Below are 8,660 nucleotides of genomic sequence, written 5' to 3'. Positions count from 1 at the left end.
CCCTGGAGCCCAGGTTCAGACCTCCAACATTTCTCTCCCCTGGGAGCGCTCCAAGCTCCACTTTCCCCCTCCTTTCCTGGACTCCGAGCCCCGAGTGTGAGACTAGAGGAAAACAGTGTAGGCAGGAGCTAGTGCATAGGAGCGTGCACGCGCGCTCAAGGACGCCCGTGCAGGTGTGACTCTGAGTGCGTACACGCTACCTGCCCAGGGGCCCAGGGAAGAGCGGAGCCCGTGAGTGTGCCAACGGGTGAGCCATTGCGCGCCCGCCCGCGTGCGTGTCCGTGCTGGTGGGAAACGTGAGGCTGTGTGAGCCTGGCCGAGCGAACTTGGAGATGGGTGGCCAGGGGACCTGTGTCCGCGTGTCTGATGCATTTGCGAGCGGGTGCAAATTTGGGTGCGCACGTAGGCGCATTTTTATGTGTATGTTTGATGTGTCCTAAACGGGACATCCCATCTCCCGCGTGGGGTCAGGAGAGGGCTCCAGGTTGGGGAGGGGAGCGTTGGCTTCACGCGAGTTGCTTCTTTCCTTTGAAGAGAGGTGCGTTGTGATCTCATGCGGCTGCGCCCCCCCCCCCCCCCCCGCGCCCCTCGTGGCAGCGTTCGGGGAGATACCAGCCGCCCGCTTCCTGACAAAGGCGGCGATGCCAAACATCCTGGCCTTGACCCGGCCCAGCGGGCCCGGCATCCGGCCCTTGGAGGCCACCCCGGGGCGGGATAGGCGCGGGGGCTTGGAGGGAGTCGCTTCGGGGACCGTGGCCAACAGGCGCGGCCCGGGTTGGGGGCAGCTGGAGTGGCTAGAAAGGACAGTGCCATCTGCGCGCAGCCCAGCGGCGCCCACGGAAGCGCGGGAACCCCGACGGCCCCTCCCGGGAGCAAAGGAAAGGAACCCCTCGCCCCGCCGCCTCTCTCTGGCTCCTCCTCTCCTGTCTCAGGTCTACGCAGCGCTTGGCAAACAGTCGGCGCTGTATAAATGCTGGTCTAATTTCCCATTCATTCTCTCTTCCATCCACAGTCTCATTCTTCCCTCGTTCTCATTCGGTTTTTCTCATTTTCGCCCTCCCCCACCCCCCTTATTCATAGTTTATGGTCTCCGTCTCTGTCCTGCCCTCCCTCCCTGTTATTCCCTCCCTTTATGCACTCGCTGTCTTCTCTCTCTCTCTCTCTCTCTCTCTCTCTCTCTCTCTCTCTCGTCTCTCCGTGGCTCTGTCGCTTCCCTCGGTCTTTGTGGCTCCCCGTCCCTCCATCTCTGTGCCTCGTGCGCCTCTTTCTCTGCCTCTATCACCTTTCCCACCTCATTTCATTAGCGGGCTCCCGGCCCACTTGCACCTTGAGCTCGGGCGCCCCCTGCTGGCCGCATCCTCCGCTCTTCCTGGGCTACCAGGCCCTCTGGGCACCTGCTTTCCTCTCCCACCTTCTCTCCATCGGGTCGGTAGCGAGCGGAAAGGGGCGTCTCTGGGGCTCCGCTCCCCCGCCCACCTCTAGATGGAAGAGGCCCCGCATTTCCCGGGACCCACCCAGCGGGGGAGGGCCCGCGCCTGGGGAGGCGGCCCTGGAGGGGGAGGCGGGGAGGGAGTGTTGGGGGTAGCAGGGTGGGATTTGGCGTCCTTCCCCGGAATGAGCCGCGGCACAATCTGTCGCTGGGTTTGTTTGCCGAGCTGCCTCCGGAGCGCGGTGGGGCTGGCTCCCGGGGAGCGAAATATCACAAGATGCGTAGACAGACGCTGAGGGGTGGGTGGGCGGCGGGCTGACTCAGGTGTGCTGTCATCGGCTCCCGGAGCCCGCGCGCTTCGGAGAGGGGTGGGGGGTGGGGGGACCCCGGGTTCCCAACACAAGCGGGCCCCCGAAGCTGGGAGGGGAGCCCCCATCCCGGGGTGAGCTTCAGGGAAAGGGGTGCATCTGCCAATAGTCCTTGGCTCTAGGTCTCTTCTTCAGGCCTTGGAGCCCCAGGGGACACCCCCAACTTGGGTATGCTCCTGACGTTTATGAACCCCTCTGCCCATGTCCCATTATACAGGCGTCGGTTTCCTCTAACTACCTGCTGACGCACCGCTTTCCTCGCACTAGACTGCCAGCTTGTTGAGGGCAGGAGACGCCTGCCGTCCACCTTTGTGTCCTCCGCAGGTGCTCAGTGTCCTGGTATACTTGGGGAGGGATGGTGGTGGGTGGGTGGGTCGCTGGCTGGTCTGTCCACAGGAAATACCACCATGCATCTGGTCTTCCTGGTAGAACATTCGACCCCTTGTTTCTCCCTACCCACGTTTGCAGTCTCCCCCCCCCTGGCCCCCCTCCAGACAGGCAGGGAATTGGATAAGCTTTCCCTGGAGTCTGAAGACCAGAGGTCTCCAGGTGACCCTAAGCAAGTTACTCCCCTTCCTGGTGCCTCAGTTTCCTCATCTGTGCAGTGTGAATATGCCACTCGCTCATGAGGCTTTGATGAATCTCCCGTCACGCAAGGTGTGAGAAAGTGCTTAGTAAAATGAAGTTCTGACCAGAGACTGTGGTGGTGCCTGTTGCCATTGCCTTTTGGGTGGTGACTCACAAGATCTTTATTCCTGTAGAACCAGACACCTTGTTTCAAGGTGAGCTGAACTTCTGCAATGAGATGTTTTTGAGAACCGAGGGAGAAAGCTGGTGGCAAAGTGTGACGGCGGGCTGTGCCATAGCGCAACTAGGTGCCTCCCTGGCGGGACACTTGGCTAGACCCTGGGGAGTACTGGGTCCTTAGACTTGGCCATAGAGCTGGCCCGCCCTCTGGTGGCTGTCGATGGATCTGCAGCCCCACAGGAAGCCAAGGATCTCCAGAAATGGCTGATGGATAGATTTTCCCTGAGAAGGGGGACGACCTGCTGTGTGGAGAACAGTGGAAAGGAAGTCATGTAGAAGAAGCAGGATATTGGCCTACACTAGAGGAGTCTCCACTTCCTCTGAGTTTCCCCTTAGTAACAGCACCCCCTACTCTGTGTGACACCCTAGGCCTCTCTTCCATCTGGGGGAACCCACCGAGTGAGTCCACAGAACTCCCCTGGTCCTTTTCTCCACCTATTTGGCAACCTCACTGTGTAGGTCTCTTGGCAGTTACTGCACGAGGTGGGGTGGCTCAATGGTCAAGAGCACAGGCTTTGATGGGTTCATGTCTTGGTTCTGCTGCTCACTAGCTAGACGACTTTGGGCAAGGTGTTTAACTCTTCTGAGTTAAACAGAAGAAAATTAACTCCCAATTTTCTCATCCAGAAAATGGGAGGCAGGCAATACTATCTCATAGGGTTGCTTAAGGATTAAATGAGATAAACCATGAGAGAACCTAACAGAGTACCTGACCCTGTGCCAATAAACACTAATAATAATAGTATCAATTTGTTCCTTTAGTCTAACAGCACACCAAGAATTAGATGTTGCAGTGTAGGGGCAGAAAGCACAGTCATCACCTGAGGACTCATAGTCGTGAGTGGCAGAGCTTGGCCAGGGAGTCAGTTCCTAGTTATAATCTCCTACCCTCTGTGTGTCTGACCCCAAGCTAACCTCCACTTCCCCACCTTCCCCTGGCTCAGACCAGGCTGCTCAGTGTGATGAAAGCAATCTCCACCTGGATTAGAAGTCCTGAGTTCTAGCCTGGACTCTGCCTCTGAATGGCCGGGTAACCTGGGACAGACCTCTCCCCTCTCTAGCCTTCAGGCTCGCCATCATCGAAAGGAACATTAAGCTGAATGCTCCTGAAAGTCTCACAGAGCCATGACTTTGCGACATCCTTGTTTCTCTGTAGCTCTGGAATTGGAAACTACCGAAAATGGAGCGTCTGAGCTGGATCTCATTCCCAGCTCGGAGGGTGTGATGAGGGTTCCAGAGGAAGATCAGAATTTCTAGAGATCCCCTAGACCCCACTCTGGGTTCCGCAGCCCTCCCAGTGGCCAGCAGGCCTGCCCCTGAGCTTGTCGGTGACCACAGACTCTGGCGGGAGGGACTGGGCCTGCCCGTGTCACCCTTCCCACAGTGAGTTCCTCAGCCTACTTTGCCCAGCCAGATGGGGACATGGCTCCTTCCCAGGTTCTTTCTAAAACAGGGAAGAAAGCCTAAACTAGATTAGTTTAAAGGGCAAGGGTGTCCGAGGTGTTTTCTCCTTCCTGCTTGGTTTCTAGAGTCCCTGTCCACTTGTATTCTTTATAATATAACTGGCTTCTATTAACCACCTACTTTATGTCATGAACTTATGTGTATTGACTCATTTAATAGAGTAGCTCTATAAAGGAAGGTCTATTAATACCATCCCTTTTTACAGATGGAGAAACAAGCTCAGAGAGGTAATACTATGCTTAGATTTGGACAAGAAGGGTCTTGGCTTGGATCCTATGCTTTAGAGCAGTGGTTCTCAACCTTCCTAATGCCGCGACCCTTTAATACAGTTCCTCATGTTGTGGTGACCCTCAACCATAAAATTATTTTCGTTGCTACTTCTTAACTGTAATTTTCCTACTGTTATGAGTCGTAATATAAATATCTGTGTTTTCCGATGGTCTTAGGCGACCCCTGTGAAAGGGGTCGCAACCCATAGGTTGAGAACCGCTGTCAGGGTTCTCAACCTATGGGTCGAGAATAATTTTATAGTTGGGGGTCACCACAACATGAGGAACTGTATTAAAGGGTCGTGGCATTACGAAGGTTGAGAACCACTGCTTTAGAGGGTTTTGCTCTGGTTCTCCTCCAGCCAACGTTCCCTCCATGGAGTGAAAAGTCCCCGAGACTGAGGGATTTGCCCTCTGGGAGCCTGAATTCCCTTCTAGACCACAGTTTGGGTAGCCAGGACATGGGAATCCCCTGCTCAAATGGCCCAAGTCTACTTCCAGGATCTGTGTGGACATCTTTTCCCATCTACCTTTCTGCCAGTGTGTGCATCCTGATCAAAGGGTGTGGCTGAAGCTTGGACATGTGGGTGGGATATTCCCATGCATGCCCATGAGACCCCTTGTTGTTTGGAATGGAGATGTATTTGTTAAGAGAAGAGGAGGTGGCCATATTTCTGTATAGAACTCCAAGGAGTCAGATCTCTACAACTGAACCTAGCTTTTCAATGTCAGGTTTCTTAGAAGAATACAAAGGAGCAATGCTGATGTAGTAGGAGGTTCGGGGTACCTTGTGGACTGGTGGGGTGGGGAGAAACCTCCCAGTCCTTGGTAGCAGTACCTCCATTTGCACTCCAGCCCTGCAGATGACTTAATCAAAGGGGACATGACCAGGATGCTGAAGAGCCAGGCTCTGAATCCAGGTCTATGTAAATATTTCCTTCTTTCATGAAAGTCCATGACAGTCTTGGCCACAAATCAGAATTTTGACTCCCTGGAGGTCTGTGTATTGGTTAGAAAGTTGGGTTCCATTGTATCTGCTTAAGTTCCCTTCCAAGAGAAGAGAGCCTCCTTTTCTCCCTAGATTGTGACTTCACTGAGTGCAGGGTCCATATTCTCTTTGCTTATTTCATGCACCTGGCCCAGCCTTGGCCCAGAGTAGGCACTTGGCAAATGTTGCTGACCTACTGGACCCCCGGTCTAGAGAGGAAGATGCTAATCATGTTGCAAGGTGCTATGGTCATGCTGATGTCCAGCAGATGGGGAAAGTCTGGAGGGTGGGTGTGGGGGAGTATTGGGAAGCATTGCCTGGGGACGCCTATTAAATGAATTGCCTTTGACTCTTTTAGTCTGGGAACCCATTTTATGGGGTTTAAGGATTCAGAATGAGTCACCCCAAGATGTGTCTCTGTGTAATGCAGAGTATTTTGAGCTCAAGGCAATCAACATCCTGTAAGCAGAAGAGAAACTTCTGCTGCTCCTCTTAACTACAAGAGGAAGGTGTCTCCCAGGAGGTGGGAGGGGCGGAGAATTAGTGCAGCAGCGAAGGGACTCCCTCCAGCCTTGTCAGCACTGGCTGATGGTGCTTGCAAATTTGGCTAATCATTAAGTATGAAATGCTCCCCCCGTACTGCCTTCATTTCCATCTCCTTCATCATTAATGGGTAGAACTATTTTCCAAGTATTTATTGATTCTCTGCTAGCCTCCTGGGCAAAGTGATTGTCCACATCTTTCACCTGGTTTTCTGTTGAACCATTTTCTATGTATGTGCTGACTCTCTGCTCACCCTGCTGGGGGAAGTACTTGTCCACAGCTTTCACCAGTTTACCTGTTGAAGTCTTAAGGCTTTACTTATCGGCTTGAGTGAGCATTTAGATCGATAGATATTAATCATTTGTAACCAGATAAGGCACATGATCAAAGCTACACCTTGGGAAGATTAATTCTGAGATTAATTGAGGAAAATGGGCTGAGAGACAGAGAAATCTGTCAGTAGGCTTCTGTGATTGGTCCCCTAGTGGGGTCTGAATTGTACAGTGGCAGTGGGGATGGGCAGGAGGGTCCATATCCCCTGAGCTAGAGCTGGTGACTTTCCACCTTGCTTCTTACCACGCCCCTCACGCAGGTACTCACTCTCCCTTGCAAATTCAGTGGCTTCAGCCCACAGAATTATGGGGGAAAGGGATTGTCTCCTGTCCATTCACTATATAAATGAGGAAGTGAAGCAATGCATGAAACTCTGGAAAAGAATCTAGGAAAGTGGCCCTAGCCGGTTTGGCTCAGTGGATAGAGCATCGGCCTGCAACCATTGATGTGTTTCTCTCACATCGGTATTTCGCTCTGTCTTTCCCTCTATCCTCGAGTGAGGATTTAAAAAAAAAGGAAAAAAAAGAATCTAGGAATGTGTAACAAGCGCCTTGAAAAATATTACCTTTTGTCCTATTAATTTAACTTCCAGGAATTGATCTTAAGGAAATTCAACATGGAAAATGCTCCAGATGGCCCACTGGGTTATCCTGCTGCACTTCTCCAGGCAGTGAGATGGTTAAGAAGACGATGGCTAATCTCACCAGTGCAAAAATGCAGCCACAGAAATGACATTATGAGGAATATGCTGAAGCATGGAAATGGTGTGTAACAGCACATTTGTTGAGAAAAAGCAGAACAAAAATTTGCATGAACACTGTGGTTGCAACCATGAACAGTAAGTACTCGTGTTGACAAAGTCTGGGGGAGAATATGCAAAAATTAAAATTATTTAAAATTGGGAGAATAACGACTGGTTCTCCTTTTTGTTTAAGAGTGTTCCCTGTTCATGTTGTTGAGGTGTTATTTTTATGACAGAATGAGTTCTATAAAAACAAAACCTCTTTCACTGCTTGTAGAATACAGTCAAAACTCTTTAGCCTACGTTCACGATAATAATTACCATGGTTACATTTGTTAAGTGTTCATTACCTTCCAGGCAGTGAGGTGAGTCACGTATGTGATTTCATTGGCTCTTCATGACAACCCTGTGAGTAAAAACTAATATTACACTCGTTTTACAGATCAGGAATCTGAGATCCCTCCAGGTTAGCCCACCTGCCTAACTGTTCACCTTAAGTGGCCAAGCCGAACTTCAACCGCAGGCTGTCTGATTCCAGAACTTGTGCTGATTTCCATAGCTTTGTGTGTTGTTGTTTAATGAACTTCAGTTATTAATGTATCACCATCACAATCTGGGGGATAACTTGGGCTCACACACCATGTGCTATGATTTACTTAATCTTTAACTTGAAATCAATGCACTCCTTAAACATTTGAACACCTTCTCTAGCATTATCTTGAGCAAGAATTGCCTTGGGATTATCTCTCTTTTAAAAAAAAATATATTTTATTGATTTTTTACAGAGAGGAAGGGAGAGGGATAGAGAGCCAGAAACATCAATGAGAGAGAAGCATCGATCAGCTGCCTCCTGCACCCCCCCCCCCCCCCCCGCCACTGGGGATGTGCCCGCAACCAAGGTACATGCCCCTGACCAGAATTGAACCTGGGACCCTTCAGTCCGCAGGCCGACGCTCTATCCAGTGAGCCACACTGGCCAGGGCAGGAATTATCTCTTAAATGTGTTCATTGTGTTTACCAAAGTATGATAAAATACAAAAACATTAATAGTATAAAAAATCACCCAAGATCATCTTGTACACTTCTTTTTGGAAAATTTGAACTATTTTATGACCCAACCTTCAGTTCCAGTCTTACACCCCCTATCCATTCAGGTACAGTCATTCCTGAGGCTTGGACCCATCCCAGCTAGAAGCCCTCTCTGGGGTCTCCCAGCCCCTCCCAGCTGGGTGCATTCAGTCCCGTGTCCTTCCTGTCCCCAGGCGCAGTGCCTCTCCAAGGCTTCTTAGCCAAATCCTGATCAAAGCCATTAGCAGACAAAGAGGACACTCATATTCATCAGGTTGCCCACCACAATAATTATTTCCTATTTATTAAGCTCCTACTGTGTGCCAGGCATGATCCTAGAAGCTTTACATATACATTATCTCATTGGTTTTCTTTTCATCCATTGGCCCATCTCTGGGCCAAAAAATATATATTAAACAATTATTTTTATTTCATTGTTGTAAGGACACTTTACATGATATTTATCTTTTAACAGATTTTTGAGTACACAATGCAGTATTGTTATCTATAGGCATAATTGAAACTTTATTATTGACTCCTTATAATGACCCCATGAAATGGATATGATTTTTAATTTCTACTTTACATGTTAGGAAACCAAGGCCCTTAGAGATTAAGGCATTTGCAGGAGTCACAGAGTGGGTAAGTC

Source organism: Cnephaeus nilssonii, assembly GCF_951640355.1.
Source record: "Cnephaeus nilssonii genome assembly, chromosome: 13".
Taxonomy (NCBI): Eukaryota; Metazoa; Chordata; class Mammalia; order Chiroptera; family Vespertilionidae; genus Cnephaeus; species Cnephaeus nilssonii.
Note: the sequence above shows the minus strand (reverse complement) of the source record.